Below are 19839 nucleotides of genomic sequence, written 5' to 3' on the forward strand. Positions count from 1 at the left end.
GTCTTTGCGGCAGACGGCAGTGTTGCTATGGCAGCATTGCAGGCCACAAAACCGGCCTAAGTTCAGGTTTCTAGTGTCCCTTAAATTCTTTGTTGCCATGGCTGCACTGCTACAAGTACTAGCTAATTTAGCAAGTTATAATCTGACTTTATGCATTGCAATCTGTTTTTTAAATTGCTCTATAAGCCTATTCCAAGACTGTGAGGACAAATTCTAGGAAGTAGTTCTGCCTACTATTCCCCAGTCTTCCTAAATGAGATGCTGGCTGAGAAACCAGATCAGCACGAGCTCCTGAAAAATAAACAAATGCCATTCATACAACTCACATGCTTAGTTTACCATATTTCTTAGTAGAAACGCTATCTGACCATATGTAGGAAAAGCCACTGGTGTTTACTTCCCTCTGTCTGCATTTCATCTAGTTCATGCGTTCACCGTAACAATTGGTATTACCATGTGTGAAACAATGTGTTTCAGTGAAACAAGTATCAAGATCTAGTGTGTAGGAAAAGGGGAAAGTTTTCTTTGCTTTAAATATCCAAATAATCAAATAACTCTATAGGGAAGTCAGGAAGAAGATATGCCACAGTCCACAGGATCAAACAAAATAAGGCTAAACTCTGGAAACTAATTTTTGGTTTGTTTGCTTTTAGTTAGTAAACCTCAAACTTGACATGCCACCTAATAAATGCAATTTATCATCAAATTCAGAATATCAAAACATCCAAACTGATATAAAGCAGATAAGATCTGTAGCTTTTCAAACTGTAGACTGCAGGAAAAAGAGGGAAAATGAGAACATCATCAATATTCCTCCTTACCAGAAGATTATGATAATATTAGCCAGATAAGATTCAGAGGTATTACAAGATATAAGAGCATCAAATTGGTTTAATTTTCCCTCAGTTTTTACTTCCCAAGTGTTCACAACATTACCGTCGCTATTAGTAGCATTACTGACTCCTGAGTGCACGGAGTGACTTTGATTTTGGACTGAGACAAGATTAGTATTTTCTTTGATAATTTCTAGCAAAGTTTAGGATGCAATACACCATGCTTATACAGTCCCATATCTGTTTAGGGTGTCAAAAAATGGATCTGCTGCTAGAAAAATCTTCATGAATAATGGGAGTCTCAGTCTTTCTAATTGATGAGATTTGAGTTTGAGATTAAATTACTTTCCATAATTATTCCAAAATTACTCCACTAAAAATAGTTTGTAACAAAACTTTTATCCTTTTGTCTACTTTTTCTTTCCTCTCCCTAAAAGATCATAGTTCTAAATCTGAGGAAAATCATTCCTAATCTAAATGTTTACACAATATTTTTTGTTTAAAAATAATGTGCAATTGTTTTTAAACATTACTTTTTAATGGATATCAAGATAACCAGCTTTAAAATACATGTGTTCATAGCATTGCCTATGTTGTAGAGAATATAATATAAACTACTCATAAATTATATTTTTTTGCTAAAGTTATGTCAAAAATTCTGCATGAGAAATCACTGCAGAACTGCCACTTCCATTTCTAAGTAAAAATAAAGGTTAATCCTTTTAGAAGAGAGCTGATCAGTATTTGTTGCTCATATCATAAATGCACTTGTTTCCATTAATTATGCTTTCTCCCTCGCTTAAGCATCATGACTATAACTTTGCTATACACAGTATGCTTAACAAGCATGAAATGTCTTTGTAGGGCACCATGAAGGTCGCTTCCCCACTTGTACAGTTCAGCGTGTGCTTAGGTGTAAAATAATTAGCGTACAGTAGTGTCTTAAGACACAGTCTTCTAAGGAAAGGGAAACCTCGTATTTGACCCAGACTCCCTCTTTCCCTTTAGGATAATTATACCTTTTCTTTTTACAGTTTATCTTTCTGATGCCTCTCGTTCACTGGACCATATGCTATGTCAGGGTTTTATATGTGTTTCTTCTGTTGTGCAAGAAAAGTTTCAGCTTCCTTCCTCTAAGATTGAATCTCAAAATCAAGAAAACTTATTCACTGTTGTCTATATTTATAACCTAATGCTGCAGACTATAACCTTGGAAAAATAAAACAAATGCAGCATTATAAAACACATCATTTTATTCTTCCCACTAAACAATATGAAATTTCTTTTTCTTTACCAACGCTGGCAGATAGAAAATTTACTTAGATCTAACATTCCTTCATGTATCCACAGAGGCCAAAGCAACCAAAATAATTATGGAGAAATAGATCAGTATTTAAAATAAGAGATATAAAGGTGAGTTTACTTCAATTTTGAGGTAGAAATATTTTGAGGCTAGTTCAATAGGAACTGAGAATAAGGATATCCACATCATGAAATGGTTTGTGTTGGAAGGGACCTTAACATCACCTAGTTCTACCCACCTGCCATGGGCAGGGACGCCTTCCACTAGACCAGGCTGTCCAAAGCCCATCCAACCTGGCCTTGAGCACTTCCAGGGATGAGGCATCCACAGCTCCTCTGGGCAACCTGTTCCAGTGCCTCACTACCAACACAGTGAAGAATTTCTTCCTAATATCTCACCCAAATTTACCCTTTCAGTTTGCAGCCATTCCCCCTTGTCCTATCACTACAGGCCCTTCTAAAAAGTCTCTCTCTAGCTTTCTTGTTGGCCCCTTTAGGTGCTGGAAGGCTGCTATAAGGTCTTCCTGGAGCCTTCTCTTCTCCAGGCTGAACCAGCCCAAGTCTCTCAGACTGTGTTCATAGGAGAGGTGCTCCAGCCCTCTGGTCATCTTTGTGACCCTCCTCTGGACCTGCTTTAACAGGTCTGTGTCCTTTTTATGCTGGGAACTCCAGGGCTGAACACTGCATACTCCAGGTCGGATCTCACAAGAATGGAGTAGGCAAAGCCAGCTGGCCATGCTTCTTTTCATGCAGCCCAAGATTTGGTCAACTTTCTGGGCTACAAGTGCACATTGCTGGGCCATGTTGAGCTTCTCATCCACCACCACCAAGTCCTTTTCCTCAGGGCTGCTCTCAATCCATTCTCCACCCAGCCTGTATCGATACTAGAGGTTGCCCTGAACATGTGCAGGACCTTGCACTTGGCCTTGTTGAGCTTCATGACGTTTGCACAGGTCCACCTCTCAAAACAGTCAAGGTCCCTCTGGATGTATCTTAATTCTTATTCTGCTACTGCTTGAAAAATGGTAAGAGAAGGCTGACTCTTCATGTGTTTCTCTAATTCCCTGCATGTCATACTCTCCACTTTCAAAGCTACATCTAAGATACTGACTTCCTCGACAAAGCCTATCTAATTAAAAAAAAAAAAAAAAAAAAGTTGTAAAAAAGAAGATTTGTTTCTTAAGAATTTCCTAGAATGACATCTAAGAGCTTCCCATTTCTTACACTGTGCTGGTCTTGGCTGGGATAGAGTTAATTTTCTTCATAGTAGCTCATATGGTGCTATGGTTTGGATTTGTGCTGGAAACAGGGTTGATAATACAGAGATTATTATTTTTTTGTTATTGCTGAGCAGGGCTTGCACAGAGCCAAGGCATTTCTGGCTCCTCACACTACCCCACCAGTGGGTAAGCTGGGGGTGCACAAGAAGTTGGGAGGCGACACTGCTGGGTCAGTTAACATCAGCTGACCCAAGGCATATTCCATACCATATGAGATTATGCTCAATATATGAAGCTGGGGGAAGAAGGAGGAAGGGGGGGTGGGGGGTGGGGACACACACAACACATTCAGAGTTATTCTCGAGTCACCATTATGTGTGATGGAGCCCTGCTCTCCTGGGGACAGCTAAACACCTGCCTGCCCATGGGAGGTGGTGAATGAATTCCTTGTCTTGCTTTCTTTGCATGCACGGCTTTTGCTTTACCTGTTAAACTGTCTTTATCTCAACCCACAAGTTTTCTCACTTTTACCCTTCCAATTCTCTCCCCCATCCCACTGCGGGGGGAGCAAGCGAGCGTGGGGTTTAGCTGCCAGCTGGGGTTAGACCACGATATACAGAAACATATATTGGAATTAATGACTACTAGTAATCTAAGTGAATGCAGCAAAAAGAAACTGAATGTAGTTAATAAAGAACAATCTCTGAATCTATCCACTTCTGAAGTGGAAAGGCTTATTCTGAGGGCGTCAGGAAAGCCCAGACAAAGGATAAGCAGTAGCAGAGCAAATGGTAAAGGTAAACTGGAGCTCAGCAAAACCATTTCACCCTATAAATGTAACCACTGTCAAAAAACAAGAGTTCTCTATCAGGTTTTCCAAGTCCATTATGAGCTTAAAATAATCAGGAACAGTGGATAGAATTAAATTAGTGAAAGACTATGCAGAAAGACATATTATTCCTTTTTGCTATTTCAGAAAAGATATTGCTAAGCAAGTTGAGTCAGAATTTCTACCCTGATTTACTGATTTCACCTTAATTTGGCTAAGTTACAATAACAGACACACAAAAATAAAGAAATATAGCTCTCCTCCTGCTTTATGTCATGTGTATAGGTAAGTATCAGGGTAGAAAAATACATGCTTACTTCCGAGACATTTACTTTTGGTTGTCCTTACATTAATGACTAAAATAAATTAGGTGACAATAGCCCTCCTGTCCTTTTGTAAAATGAGAAGGAAGCCCACATTTGTTAATTCTTCTGTTAAAAGAGCTGTTAGGTCTCTCATATCAGATCTAGTGAAAGCTGGCCCAGCAAAGCATTCCTGATTTCCATCTGTGGGAAGATTTTTTCCTCACAAAAGTTGCTTCCCAACGAGACAGTTTGATTGTATATTGAAGGTCTTAAAAAGGTCAGCTTCCAAACAAGTGTCTGATGAGAAAACCCAGGGTACAGAAAGGAAGGAAAAAAAAATCCTGACTACTGTACTAATCTCGCTGCCTCTGCTCCTGACTCACCACTGAACTGCTGGTAGAAGGTTTCACATTATATATGTGACCTCCTGGTAGGTCCAGTCCCCTGCTGTGCTCAGCAGGGATGAAGACAGATTTGGCATCCACCCTGCCCTTTGAGGCTCCGAGGATCTTTCTCACCCCTGCAATACAGAAACCCAGTTCTTCTGCTGGGAATGGAAAATAACAGGAATACAACCATCCCTTACCCTCTTCTCTAAAGTCAGTCTTGGAATCCTAGTGGTGGCCCAGGGATGTTATTGAAATGAGATCTCTGTAACTTTTCTCATGCAAATCCAGTACGTGAAAGCTGTATACAAAGCAATGAGATATAAAAATGTAAATATTATGTGATATAAATAAATTACAACAAGATAGTGGGCAACATTTATCACACCCTCAACTTGCATAAAGACTGTGATTGTGCCACTTCCCAGTGAACATCGCCTATCCAAACCTTGTGGAAAATAGAAGGCAGTTTATGGAATGAAACTGAAAATCTTCCTGACAGTGACATGTAAGAGGCCCCCCAGTTCAGTGTGACTTTTCAAGTTTGCACTTATTATCCAGCTACATATCCTCTGTACAGAGAGGTAGAGAGAATCAATGAGCTACAAGATTTATCTTAATCCAGTCATTTATGGATTAAACAGGACTACTGGAACAAAGATTGCCTCATTTTCAAGCTTTTTTCTAATAGTAAACCTAAGCAAACCTGAATTAGACTTCCCCAAAGTAAAGCTGCAGAGATACACTTTTTCACATTCTCCTTTGTTCCTTCAAAGCATACCTGGATTTTATTATTTAACAGAGTATTGAAGATAACCTAATAAAAACTTAATGTAATTATTTTGCTGGTTTTATCCTTCATGGTAAAGTTTCTGATACATATTTTATGCGATGTATTCCTAAAGTTCTTTTGAAGAGTTCCAGTCTGTAATCACCATGACACAGGGGACTGATATCTCCATTACAGGTTACTGGCTCTGCCATAGGTAATCTGGCAAAGCAAAAGCGCATAAAGCAGCCTTAGCTGGCCTGCCTGACTTCCTGCTACCGGGCAGAATCAATCCTTGCTGAAAGTAGTTAGTTCTTAGTCAGAGTCAATGAGCGCTCTAAATACTGGACTCAGATAACAATAGGACAAATGTGTAAATGCAGCAAACTGTAAAAAGATCTAGAACACAGCAACAGAGCCTTATTATCTAGCCTTATTCCTCATGATAGCCCATTCTTTCACTTCCTTGCTTAATTAACAGGATCTATTTATACTAGCTCATGGAAATGTAATATACCTGGCTATGAGTGTCTTTTCTTAATTACGCCATTGTAGTTCTCCCTCACAAGATGCATTGTTCTCTTGTTTTGGCATCCAGAACAAAGGCTACTTAAGACAAATGGAAAGACTGCCACAGATGTCAGTATGTTCTGTATCAGGCCATTAGTAAAGCCACCTTTTTGGGAAAATGGGAAAACAAATGTATCCTTTTTCCGATATTTGTATCTATTGTTAAGCATTGTGTAATTACTTGCACCAACACTTGTCACAAAAATTAAGACAACAGATGTGACAAATTATACTGTGAGAGCAATAATATCTTCTATCCCAAGAGCTGAGGAATGTTGTAGAACACGTTTAAATTTAATTGAGAAAAGAACTGTTAATGGTGATGGATGTGGATGTTCATTCACATTAAATTATTAGAATGAAAGAAAAAAAGTGAAATTTAGTTTTGAAGGAGCTACTCAATATAGTGAGAGAATCAGAATCACAAAGCACATTGTGCCCAGTACAATGGTGCAGAGGAGTACAAAACTTGACTGTAAATTCAGATGTGCAAGGATCAACTCTGGGTTTATAAAGTGCTTAGCAAAGGGATCTCTGTATGTGAAGAATCTCTTAGGGTGTCATTATACAAACGATTATCTGTAGGTGATGGAAAAGGAAACTAGCAGCCACAGACACCACACACCCTTCTACACGTACTAGCAGAAACTGGGCGATTATGTTAGCCAAACTGTAGATTTACGCCTGTCAGAAGTGAAGTTTTTCTGTTCTCTGTACAGACTCGTTACAGGTCCTGTATTACTGGCATGGCCAACTGAGGAGCCAGAGAGTGACTTGCTGTCACAGTGCAATCCCATGCCCATTACTGCTGCTGAGTCACTGGTTAGCATCAATTTGTTCCTCTCTGCCAGCCAGGTATGGGAGTTTATAAATAGATAATTAAGCCTCACAGGTGAGACTTTGAGATTAACATGTTGAGGTGCTGTAGCATCAAGTAACCTTACTGCTCCTTCCTGAAAGATAAAAATCAAACTATACGAGAATCTTGCACTTCAATAAAGAAAATTCCTAGAGAGCAGTGAGATGCATATAAACACATAACAGTGAACATTTTAGGGAGTTAAAAAGCTATCTGAATTGGATAATGTTCACCAGTTCATTGATGTGTTTCCTCTTTTGCATTTTCATGTGACAATACTCCAGGATTAAAGTTATCTTGCAAAAAGACGACAACTCCAGCTTGCTTTTACCTTGTTTAAAAATAACTATTCCATTTCTTCATAAGCTGGCATGTAGCCTGCAAACTCATATCTCACATTTCACCAGAAAGTGAATGTTTATTGCCATTGCCTTTCACTTGCATAAGTGTTTCTTACCCAGTATGTGCAGTCTTCTCATTACACTACTGCACTGGTCAAAAGCCATCCTATATAAAGAAATCCATAGGTGCAGGGCTGTTTAAACCAAAGCAAAAGAAGTAATTATCATAAATTCCACAATTCATTACCTCAAAAAAACCAAATCCACACTACTGTGGAAGAACTGATGCTCTAAATTCTCATTAGGTTTGGTCAAAGGAAGTAGTTTTTATAAAAAAAAATATATTTTCTTTTCTAAACTTTTAATAGATCTTAGGTGCAGCTAGATCCAATCTTAATCTCAGACTTGGTCAACTGTTTATATGTAAAGGAATATAAGGAATATTCACAGTTTAAGGCTGATCATAGGATTTTAACAGCACTTAATCATTGACCAATTTATCATTTACAAAGTGAATCAAATAAGAATTACTTAAATTATTAAAGTGGTTTAACTATGGATTCAAAATGGTAATACTATACTTATTAGAAAGTTACTAAATTAATTCACACACACATGCACACAGACACATAGAAACAGAAATATAGAGATACATATGTATAAAGATATATACCTGCTAAAAGTTCCACTCGAGCTCAGTGAAATACTCATGTCAAATGCTTTTGCATTTTTCAACAGGCAAAAGGTTGCGCCTAGAGAAGCAGGAAAATCAGCCCAGGCTCCACTGTCAGCTCTCAGCAACAATCCCACTAGTATCACAAACTGGGGAGTTCCCGGGCTCCGAGGGGCATCCCAGTCAGGGAGATGCTGCTCTGCGGTCCAGAAGAGCTCGGAGGGCCTCACATAGGACTGCTGCTTACAGGTTCAGAGATGATTGGCTTTAGTCATCAGTAATTTTCCATCCTGGCTGCAATCCGAGTCAGTAATTAGTGGATTTTTTTTTTTTTTTTTTTCAAATATGACTGTGCTATTGTACCACTCGGAGTCCTAGTAAAGTGTTCCCGGGCTTGTTAAGGGATGTTACGGTCCAGAAGGAACACTCCAAGGCTAGCAGGTGGTGATGGTGTTCAGATAAGGGATGTTTCTGGTACAGCTAGTGCACTTTCCCACCTCAGCCGTGCAAGAGTTGCTCGTACAGTCAAGGGACACTTAACTGCCCAACTCCTTACACAGAGGCCAACGCCTAACAGGGAGTCCCAAGATCACACAGCAGCCCAGGGAGGAGGAGACATACATTACCACACTCATCTGGTTTTCTGATTTCACATATGTAATTACTGTAGGTTAGCACTACGATAGCAAGCAGTAAGTTCGATGTTGATTCCCTAAACAGGAGAAAAATATGGCTTTACAACCTCTCATGGCACAAGGCCTGGGTATGTGGATGCGTATGTTGTGGGGTTCCTACTCAAACCCTGGTACTAATGGGAGGCATTTGCAGATGATAAAGTCTTACTCATTTTGCTCAGGCTCTTCTGTTGCATATTATGTACTATGAAGCATACATTTTTAAATGATCAGCTATTATGAAGACAAAAATTAGTCAAGATTTAGCTTTCTTACTGCTTTCTTTTAGCAATATATTACTATTAACTAAAAGCTCTATCAACATTTGATCCCAGTGGTAGCAAGTTTTCCTCCAGAACAGGAGTTTATTCATTAAAAGCACCTAATAATTAGTACAGACATTATTAGGAAGAAAATAATGTCGGTTTCCACAAAAGACTGCATATAGCATGGCTTATAAACTGTCTCCATAAAAACAAGTTTATAACATGAAGAATTTTTCATCAATACTGCAGAAATCCTGAAATACTTAGGCAAGATTGACCAGCTATCCCTTCCAAAACCAAAGAGCACACTGTTATGACCACTTCTAGTTTGTTGCAGCGTTGACATTTCTATTAAGGAATTCCATTTTACCAGAACACTCTAAATACTTGCTAGTGTTCAAAATTCAGGAAGTCGACTACAGGATGGTTCTTTCCCACTAAACAATTTTGAATCAATAATGCACATTTGAGCATAAACTAAACATTTCATAAGTTACTTACTGATAAAGGAAATTTCCCTCTTATGCATTCTTTTCTCCTCCAGGAGAAGAGTATCAAAAAAATGCTTTAGTAGTGCGCTCATCATGACCATTCTGCCTTAAGCAGAAGTCTAACATTTCAAATTATGGTCAGGATGCTTTCTTGGCTGAAAAACAGAAGCATAAAATATTGAATTGTTAACATTTTTGATGGGGTATGATGTGAAACCTCTCTCTCTCTCTCTCTCAAGGAAAAACATCGTTGTATATTTAAATACTGGTATTCTTTTTGAGGCAATGTTTTCCTTTGAGGACTTCTAAGCAAATAGTTCGTCTTTTGTTGCTCCTATAACACAGGCATAATCTGCTTCCCATCTTAACATGGAGATGTAGCAAGTTTCCCTTTAAAGAATTCATCTGGGTAATTCTCATCCGAGTTTCCAGGTAGCAAAGCCAAACTAGCCACAACAGTATTAGCCTTGGACTAACACACAATTGTAACTCACAGCACATTCTATGTCTGTCTGCCTCTCCATTTATCTTTCTGGCAAAATAAAATATATACTGTACCACCAGTGCGCTTGAACATATGGCTTGATGATGGATACTCTGCAGCATGCAGTTGTATGATGTATACTGTCCTGTGCTGGAAAGAGGAGCTCTGCCACCAGAGCCACAGCACTTAACTTTATTGTTTGATTTTGTGGAAACACTTCAGTTTTAGTACCTGTATGCAGGACTGTAGAAATCTTTTGGCAAAAACATGAGGTATATTTCCAAACCTTGAAAAAGAAGAAATGTTTTTTTTTTTCTCCTGAACTTTCTGAAAACTCTTGTTCACCCTTTCAGACTTCCAGGTTATTAGCTGCTACTGCTACATGCTCTGATGTAGCCCAACCATACCGGATCCATCAACATCCTGAACTTGAAGACAAATGAGAAAGAAAACAGGCTAATTGCAAAACAGCTGTAGGTCAAAACCCTTCAGTTATGATCCTTATTCACTGGAACTGACAAGCACAACTCCATCAACTTTTTCTTCAGGACTTGAACAGTATGTTTAGTTTTGTGTATGAACTTTTGTTGATGTGTGATATTTTAGGGAAGTAAGCATAGCAAGGTACAGCAAGTCACGTTTGACTTCTCATACACATGTCCTTTTAGCATTTCTCCTTTTTCACCAATAAATTTTCATGTCATGATTTCAAATAAAAAATTCAGTGCTTTAGTGGCCACAGACTCTTGAGGTGCATTACTGAAGAATTATTAGTATGCAATGAATGACCTTTACAGGATTTCAAATATAGGTTATATCTGCTCCCTCCTGTAAGAAAAGTATCTGTCTACAAGAGCAACAGGTGACAGGGTATTTGCTTTGCAAAGATCATACTTCAAGAAAAGTTTTCTATATATTCTACGTCATTACCAAGGAATATCTCAAAGTTCAGTGCATCAGCAACACAAGATGTTCTTTTTATTTATAGGCATGTGATTGTATACTTTAATTCCAGATATGATCAATCTCACTGTAAAGGAAGTACACTATGTTTTATTAAGGACCCTGGAGAACATAATTCTCACATTAAGTGAAAGTATAAATAAATATTCTTGCAAGTGATATAAAAATTATTCTACGTGAGCAGCAGCATGTCAGTCAAGGTTGAACAGATTCTTTACAACATAGCTTTATGAAAAGAAAAATGTTAGATTTGGGTCCAATATGGAGACTTTCATGACTGACATTTGTGGCACTTTTGGGATCAACGAACCCTTTGTCAAAACTTGAAACAAAATTTTCACTGCAAGACAGGGAAGCTTTTTTTTTAGAAAATTGGGTTTGTTCATGTTATCAGTCTGAATTATATTAGTACCTGGAAAACCCAACTTAAATCAGTCCTCACTGTTACAGATGCTATATTTATACATAACTAGAGATGCACAACTCCATTATCTTACTATCAAAATTGTCCAAGTCCTAAAGGGAGGAGAAGTAGTAAATGACAGTATGGGCATGTGTTATTCCAGGCTGAGATGCTGACTTGACAGTTGGTTAACATCTCTTCCTATACTGTGCTCTGGCAGCTAAAACCATTTGAAGAAAGATGGCATCACAAACCGAATCTATGCAAGTGTATATTCTTCTAGGACAGTCTTCTAACTTCAAGGGTGCAGAACTCTGCTCCCCCATTCCCCCTTCCTCCTCCCCCCCCCCCCCCCCCCACTTCCCCTAGCAGCAAGCTCGACAATATATGGTCTTCAAAGCATAAAATAGTAAGGAAACAGCATGTTTCCAATTCTTATCAAGATACATTAAAATGTATATGCAGGGTATATATGTGAAACACACCAGTAATGAACATCTGAATACTGTAAAGAAAATTACCTGATGATTCATTCTCCATTCCTCTCAGATCCGGTAAAGCAGCTCTTAAAGAGACAGGCAGGCATTACTGCCTATTATTTTCAGTGAAAGTTAGGAGTCTGTACACTTTCAGACAGATTCTTGGAAAAAGTTTGTTACCAGTTGTAACAGTTTAAATCCAAAGTAACTAAACTGGTATCTACAGAGCTGTTCAAATTTACACAGATGCCATTAAGAAGAATTTCATTCTGTGTTCCACATATACTGATTTAACAGTTTTCCTCTGTAAAGCACAGTATAGGTGACTACAAGTATTTCAGGGGCACTCGTATATTACTGTGTGGCAATTCCATCTAACTTGAAATAAAGTAATTAAATGCACTCTAGCATGTTGCTGCAAAATTGATCACCACTTTCTTGAGAATAGCCACGCATTTATATATAAAGATGAATGTTCCTTTCTAGAAATGGATCATTTCCAGATTGATGGGTGAATTACTGTTCCTTGGAAATTAATACAATTAGGTCTATTTCTGCAGGAACTTAAATATTCACAAATGAAATCAAAATGCTTGCATTTTTTCTCTGCCCATTGCCTTCCTCCTCTGATAAAAAAAAATAAAATCTGCTGTCACTTTTGTGGGAAAAGAAAGTAACTTATAAAGTTACTATGTGATGTTGTAAACCCCAACATTATAACTGTATTAAAAAAATAATCATTAATTAATCCGCCCCATATTTTTAACAAACAGTATCAAGCAGGCTACTTCCATTACCCTCTAAAGCTGAATTCCTTCAACATTCTTCCAAGAAACATATGGGCTAGGACCTTCAAAGAAAAAGCTGATGTTTTCATATAATCACAGAGTGGGACTACGACAGAAAACTAGATATAGCAAGAATTTCAATAGTAGGTTGAAGTCAGGGCTAGGTCTGACCTGAAGTTAGTAGTTTGCCATTTCATCAATCATGGGCACTATTTATATAGAGTTTACCTCCACTCCGCGCCCCCCCCCCCCCCCCCCCCCTTTGAAACATGTTTTGAAAGCTTGACAGGAAAAGTGTTCCCTAAGTTGGTCCCAAAATTTTCTGGGACAGAAATACTGGGTAAGAATGCAGGTCTTACCCACAACTGCTTACAAGTCTTAAGTACTATTATTTTATACAGTTTACATAAGTAAAGATTGCCTATTTAGACAGCAAATTTTTTTTCATTAGCTGGTAAAAAACAATTCCTTTTTTTAAAATATTTTTTTTCTCCTATTACTTAGGTTTGTTATGAAGTACCATGGAATCTCAGCATCAATATGGTGCAGTGCTTGCAAGGTTCTACAGGTTTAACAGGAAAAATTGACAATTAAAGGGAATCTGTGAACCTTGCTGTGTTTCTCTGGTATGTGAGTTTTATTACATAAAATTTCTGGATCATTAAACAATTAATCTACTCTTCCTGTTCTAATTGAGGAAATTACTAATGATTTATTTAGTTTCAGAAGCTAGAAAGGAGGGGAAGGAAAGACTGTTTTTAAAGGCCAAGGAAATGTGACAGTTGGGAATCAATAAAGAAATGAGAAAAAGCTCAATGGACCCTGGTAGCTCACCAGGACAGTATGATAAAGCTGCCTCGGTTTCTATAGCCAGCTATATACAAGTGCTGCGTGTGAGTAGTGATAAGACGTGCCATATTTAACTCCCCAACCTCAGTGGTCAGTCCTCATATGGATACAGACGGAATGGAAAATATCATAAGTCTTAAGCAGAACTTGAATTAATACTTGTGGACCTAAGTGACTTAAAGTAGCTGATAATCTCTATTAAATAATAAATCACTGAATCTATTTCTGTGATTCTTTTACCAAGAGACACAGTTATGCTAGGCAAAGGCATATGCAATTACTTCTCATGTGACCAGAACAAATATGCGATTACAAAGCCTCTTCCCAGAGAGTTCAGCAACAAGTATCACCTCACCAAAAATCTGGCATAGCAAGGAAGCGCAAACACTTTGTGGTACGTTGTCAATCTTGGGAAAAAAGTTACAAGAAAAAGCAGTGGTATATTGGCACACTACCAATTCCCTCTTGAACAATTGCAACTCTGATCTTTCTTAATTTGTAGGCTTCCTGCCAAGGCTATCATTTCTGGTACTGAAAATATACCTGATCCCATAACGGCACATGATGATTACCAGTGAATATATAGTTTCATCAGGAACTAAGAAAAAAAAATGTATACAGCAGACTCATTCCACCTATGAAAACACGATTAAACTGGTATTGCAGAGTGAGACACTCGTAACAGTTATTCACTACATAAACAAGGCTTCATCCACCAATATCAAAGGCAATGCTTTTAATTGCAGTATCTACATAATTCTGCTGATTTTGCAAATTCCTGAAACATTTTATCATAGAATCACAGATAAATATAGATTGCAAGGGACCCTGTCATGGTTTAACTCCAGCTGGCAACCAAGCACCACGCAGCCGCTCTTTCACTCCCCGCACAGTTGATGGGGGAGAGAATCGGAAGAATAAAAGTAAGAAAACTTGTGGGTTGAGATAAAGACAGAATGCATGGGATTACAGAGGCTTGAAATTTTGATAAATCAACTGAGATACGAGATTAGTTCATTTAATAAAACAACAGTGGCCAGATAACCACATGGTAAGACAGAAGATTTTGGTCTTAATCATACAATGTTCATATAAGGTATGAGTCTCCTTTGCACAGAGAATTTCTTTAAATTTTAAGAAATTGCTGATATAGACATGTTGGTTAGTAGAAATTTTATTTTAAGTGAGTAAAAAAGAAAAATATTTAAAAATATAGCTGAAATCAGTTCCCTGCATTAAATAATTTATATAGCACAAGGACTTATTATATTATTACCCATCTACCTACATCTACATTGGGTATTTGCAGCAAATTTATTATGTTTTTTGTACATTTGCTACAGTGCACTACTAACAATTCAGTGTAGACAAAGACTAATGTCACCTTCTACTGCTTTTATAGTAGGAAGGTGATATGAATGTAATTTGTACCATCTCCAAGAGAAGAAAATCTTGTTACAACATTACAGTAAATGGGGTTGGCCTACCCTGCCTGAAAAAAGACAATTCAAGAAAAGGATGGTCTGTTAGTTCTGAAGAACTTGCACTCTGCACACAAGACAAAAAAAATCATATTTAATGTAATGGATTTTTTTCCCAAAATCAGATCAATAACCTTATTCATAAATTTAGAATCCAATCTTTGAAACAAAAGAAGGGGAAAAAAAAGCAATAGGTTTTGGTTTTTTTGTTGTTAGATTATATTTTTTTTAATTAAGAGAATCCAAAAAAGTGTATTTTTGGAATTCAGTGTTGGGAAAACTAATATGTTTTGTGTGATCAATTAGTGCCACATTTATTTAAAATGTTTTAACATTATTTATTTAAAATTACTAAGGACTACAAATAACTTTTACCAAGCTATGAGCTATAGAATCCAAACCTTTCCAAATAAAATGGACACATTCATCACCTAAATTAAAAAGCAATAATTCGTCAGGCCTTAGTTAGAAGATGCTTTTATTACTTTCCCCTCCTCATTTTCTATATTATTCTGCAATTGCTTTGTCATCTGAGCTCTCAATGTAGATAGATACTATTTAAATTAATAGAGCTCACATTATTCCTCTACTTTCATTTTTCATAATATAGAGAAACTATGGAGAACACATACAAATTAAAAACTGCCAGCAAAGGTGCACTGCTTTGCTTTTATAAAAGCCCTTTAGAGTGCAATATAACTAATGAGGTGTTGCTCTGAAATATAATGCAGATTACCATGTAGCAGATTGATTTTGCTGTGATTTCCCACTAACTGCAAAGTGCCTACTAATTAAATCAAGGCAGAGCTCAGTCTTGCCCTCCAGCATTTACAGCACAGGTCACCTGTTCTAAGAACCAGTATAGCTCAGAGACTTTTTCTGTAACCCTAATTTAAGAAAAACATTTGTACAGGTCCTGACTTACTGTTGAGTAAGTTAATGAATGAAGGCTGGGATCCAGTGATGCTTTTTTTTAGATCAACAATTGCAAAATTTACAGGTTATACAACTGATTTTGAACTTTCAGGTTAGAAGGAAGGTTGAACTTTTTGCAGTTTGTGGAACACAAATGTATTTGCTTTTATTTCTGCTTTTGGTGAGCTGTATGCTCACACCAGGAAAGCTTTTTCTATGTAAAATGCAATGGCTTATTGTATCTTTATTTGATGCACATACATTGAAAACTGAAAAAAGAAATTGAATTCACCTCAAGAATTTTCTTTCCTCTCTTCTCAAAATAAAAGTTGGTGAATATCTTAAGTATTGTGCAGAGCAATCAACTGACAAGAAGCCTTTCAGTGAGCTTCCCTGCAACAAGAAAAAAAAAAGAAAAAGTAATCCATGGGAAAGGAAGACATTCTTTTTCTCAACAGAGATATTCAAATACTGCCTGAAAATATGTCCTTTCAATTGGAAAACACTGAATTTGGGTCAGAGCAACCAATTCCTGTGAAGGCAATGCCTTCTCTGATTCGCACACTAATTTTAGGAAAAGAGTATTAATCAAAAAGGAACACAACACATCTGTTTCCATTACTAATTTTTATAAACTTCCTCCACTGAATCGATTATAGCTATTTGAGATCAGTCCTTCCGCTTCTGAATTTTGCCTGTAACTCCAAATCTCAGTTTTTAGGCAGCCTTTCTCAAAGAAGGAAAGATCTATACAGCCATACCCAGCGCATCTGACTGCCTCTGCTTGCCACCTTCTCCCCCCGCACCCCCAGTCTCCATAATGACTTTCAAATATGTCCATCAATTTAGATCCAACCAGGAGATGGTAAAGATCTCGGAGATGTTATACTACAGAAAGTTGTCCTGTCACACTCCAAGAAAACCCCTAAAACAGCTGAGTATAACAACGAGCTCCAGCTTGGTGTCCCCTTAAGGAAAATGATGCAGCATACTTCGAACTGTAGCAGATACCACAGAATCAAAACAGGATAGATGTATTACGAACTCTTCAGGAAAAGCACTGATAAAAAATTACTGTATGAGGAATGGGGAAAACGATAAAAAAAAAAAAAAAAGCGTAATTTTTCTGTCACTCACAAATGACCAGGCTTTTTTTGTTTGTTTGTGTTTGGTATCTTCTGCATTTCCAAAAGGTTTATGAAACTCCTCTACAATTTTAGGAGACACAATGTTTATCAAAGACAGAAAGAAGGCTTTTGTAGTAAATATGTTACTGATGTAGCACAGCACTGACAAGTTTTTTATGTAGAAATCTTTAAATAGATATTTGCTTTAAACAAAAGCTCTTTTTAAATGCACATTAAGGTGTGCTATGGGAAAACACAAAGAAGGGAGTGTTGTCCTTTATTTTTCCGTCTCCCGATATAAAGCAATGTTTGCATTGCAACCAAAGCCCTTCAAAAGACACAGAGGTCTCCTCACCTTGTAGCACAGTGCAGTGTTTCACAAAGCCTTGACCAAAAGCAAATCTAACTCCAGACATCTTTATTTAGGCCATCTATCCAGGCTCTATGGAAAGCTACCCTGTACAATAAGAGACGTGCTGAACCTTTGACATTTCCAGATATACATCAGCACCTTAGAGATTTATGTGAACATTTCTATTCCACTAGAGTAAACACATCATTCTTATTGATTTTAACTTATCTGAACAGATTGAGACCACTTCATAATGTCTAGTTTAATGGTTGGCCAGGTGATCTTATGAACCACACTTATAGTCCCAGCAATGAACCTAATCCTCTAAAATGCATGATATTTTCAAGGAATAAAATGAAACTTAATAGCTCTTCCAACTCAAATACACCCCTCCCAAGCAAACTTCTTGATGTGCAGATTTCAGAAAAAGAGGAATACAGAAGCATAGAAGAAACTGCTCAAGAGAACGCTGGTTTCTTTTGACAAACCCCTTGAATTCTGATGAAGAATTAAACAATACCAATCATGAATGACTGAAATATCAAAGCTTGCAAAGACAAAATGAATATATTTCACATAGCAAAATAAGATATAGATTTCACCATTCTTACAAAGTAACTATAATTCAAATTGCAGTTTTGGGTTTTTTTTACTTTTTTACTGGTTGAGAATTTTTAAGGCACAGAGTGATCTGACAGAAGGATAATCAATACTTTCCAAAGTTCACTACTTGAAAGAAATACTCAGTGAGAGAAAAGACTAATACAGTTTAAAACTTTCCCATCTAGTGCTGTTCCCAGTGGAACGTGTGCAAAACAGCAGCAACAAACAATTCATCCTAATCAACTTTGGGTGAGATGGATGGTTGATGGTTTTTAAGTAGCTTGGATTTCAATTAAGGCTTTCAGGCAAATCTCCTTGAGGGTGTTTTGTGATGCTTGAGGCACAAGGTCATGATGAATTGCTCTACCATTTCCTTCCAGAAGAACTACATCCAGTTTGATTCTACTTAATTTTTGGCACCTACTACGATGCCTAAAATGGAGAACAGCTCTCCTTCAGTCCTCATTTGGTCAGGACAGAAAAACAATCATCTCTGAAAAACAATTCTATTTTTTTTTAATGCAGTTGTTTTCTAGAGTGTCTTTTCTGTTTCTTTTCTAAAGCATGCATCAGTACTGTTGCCTGACATGATAAGCACTTTGTATAAACACGCACCTTGATCTCACAGAGACGGAAATGACTGAAAGGCATTTGTAACATACTTCTTGATAAATTTTAGGCCATCGTTAGAAACTCTCTCCCCTTTTAAATCATATCGTCAAAAGTGAACTCAACCATTTAGAATGCTCAGAGTTACTGCAGATACGTGAGGAGCAGTAAATGAATTTCTTCGGAAGGAAATGCAGACCTTTCTCTCTGTTTAAGCCATACAGTGCTATTTCATTGCATTACTTATTTACTTCGAGGCGCTAAGGAACAAGACTTAACTATTGCTTTAAAAATCTTTAGCAGTGCTCTCAGCTACATTATTACCAGCTTTCACCACACTGAAGTGAGCGATAATGGCTAACATGTATGATTCATGAGCCAAAGTGCCATCACACCCGTAAGGGGGTTCATTTACAAGAAAGAGCAGTCAGAAACCATCAGTCTTGCACATGATGATCAGCAAGAACATGATCCAGCTCCCATTGGAAATCACCGTGAATGTTTCCATTTGATTTAGCAAGTTTTGAAACAGAGAATGCTCTGCTGGAGTAATGCTAACTCTAAAACCACTTAACTAACAGTGACTACTATATCACTGGTGAGCCTGCCAAAAGCATTTCTTGGTAAGGTTTTGGTAACTCTTGTTAACCAAACTTTTGTGAGCTGAGTTCTTATCTGGGCTCTAAGGAAAACCAGAAGAGTTTAAATACCGTCTCCAGCACCTCTTAATCACCCATACTTCTTATGCAAGAACAATATGTAAAATCAATGTTTTCTCTGTATAGAAAGTCTGGCACAGAAAGTAAGTGGTGATCGGGTTGCCACTGGTTTTACAGAATTTAGGCCAAAAGCCTCAGCAGGGGCGGGTTTGTTGCATATATCTACTTTACCAGTGCAATACAGATCTTTCATAAACTAAACTACTATTAATCCTACCAACATTTTAGAGGAATAATACCATCTACAATGGAGATAAGTGACTCCAATGGTCCTGTGCAATTACAGCTCCACTTAGACTTAGACAGGGGTACAAAGAATTAAAACAACGGAATAGAACTGGAGAGGTAGCTGTAGGTTAAACTAGTAACAGCATCTGTGTTATCCATATTATAATACAAGAAAATTCTCTGTTATCCAGAATGAAATGTCAGACAAGAACACAAAATAAAAAAGTAAACGCTAAACATGAAAAGTGGAGAAGGAGCTTACATGTGGAAAGCATGCCCTTAGAAACAGGAATTTATAACAGATGAATATAAGACATTTGT

At 37.5% G+C, this 19839-nt stretch overlaps 1 long non-coding RNA gene across 1 annotated transcript in view; it reads right to left on the reverse strand.

The window, feature by feature from the left end:
- LOC114012293 (uncharacterized) overlaps window positions 1-8234 on the reverse strand; it is a 47309-nt gene extending 39075 nt beyond the window's left edge. The window contains exon 1 of the long non-coding RNA XR_003554669.2: window positions 8088-8234. This is a non-coding gene — a long non-coding RNA (uncharacterized LOC114012293). The remainder of the gene's footprint in view (window positions 1-8087) is intronic.
- Between the last annotated feature and the right edge of the window lie 11605 nt (window positions 8235-19839).

This window comes from Falco peregrinus, chromosome 13 (assembly GCF_023634155.1).
Source record: "Falco peregrinus isolate bFalPer1 chromosome 13, bFalPer1.pri, whole genome shotgun sequence".
Classification (NCBI taxonomy): Eukaryota; Metazoa; Chordata; class Aves; order Falconiformes; family Falconidae; genus Falco; species Falco peregrinus.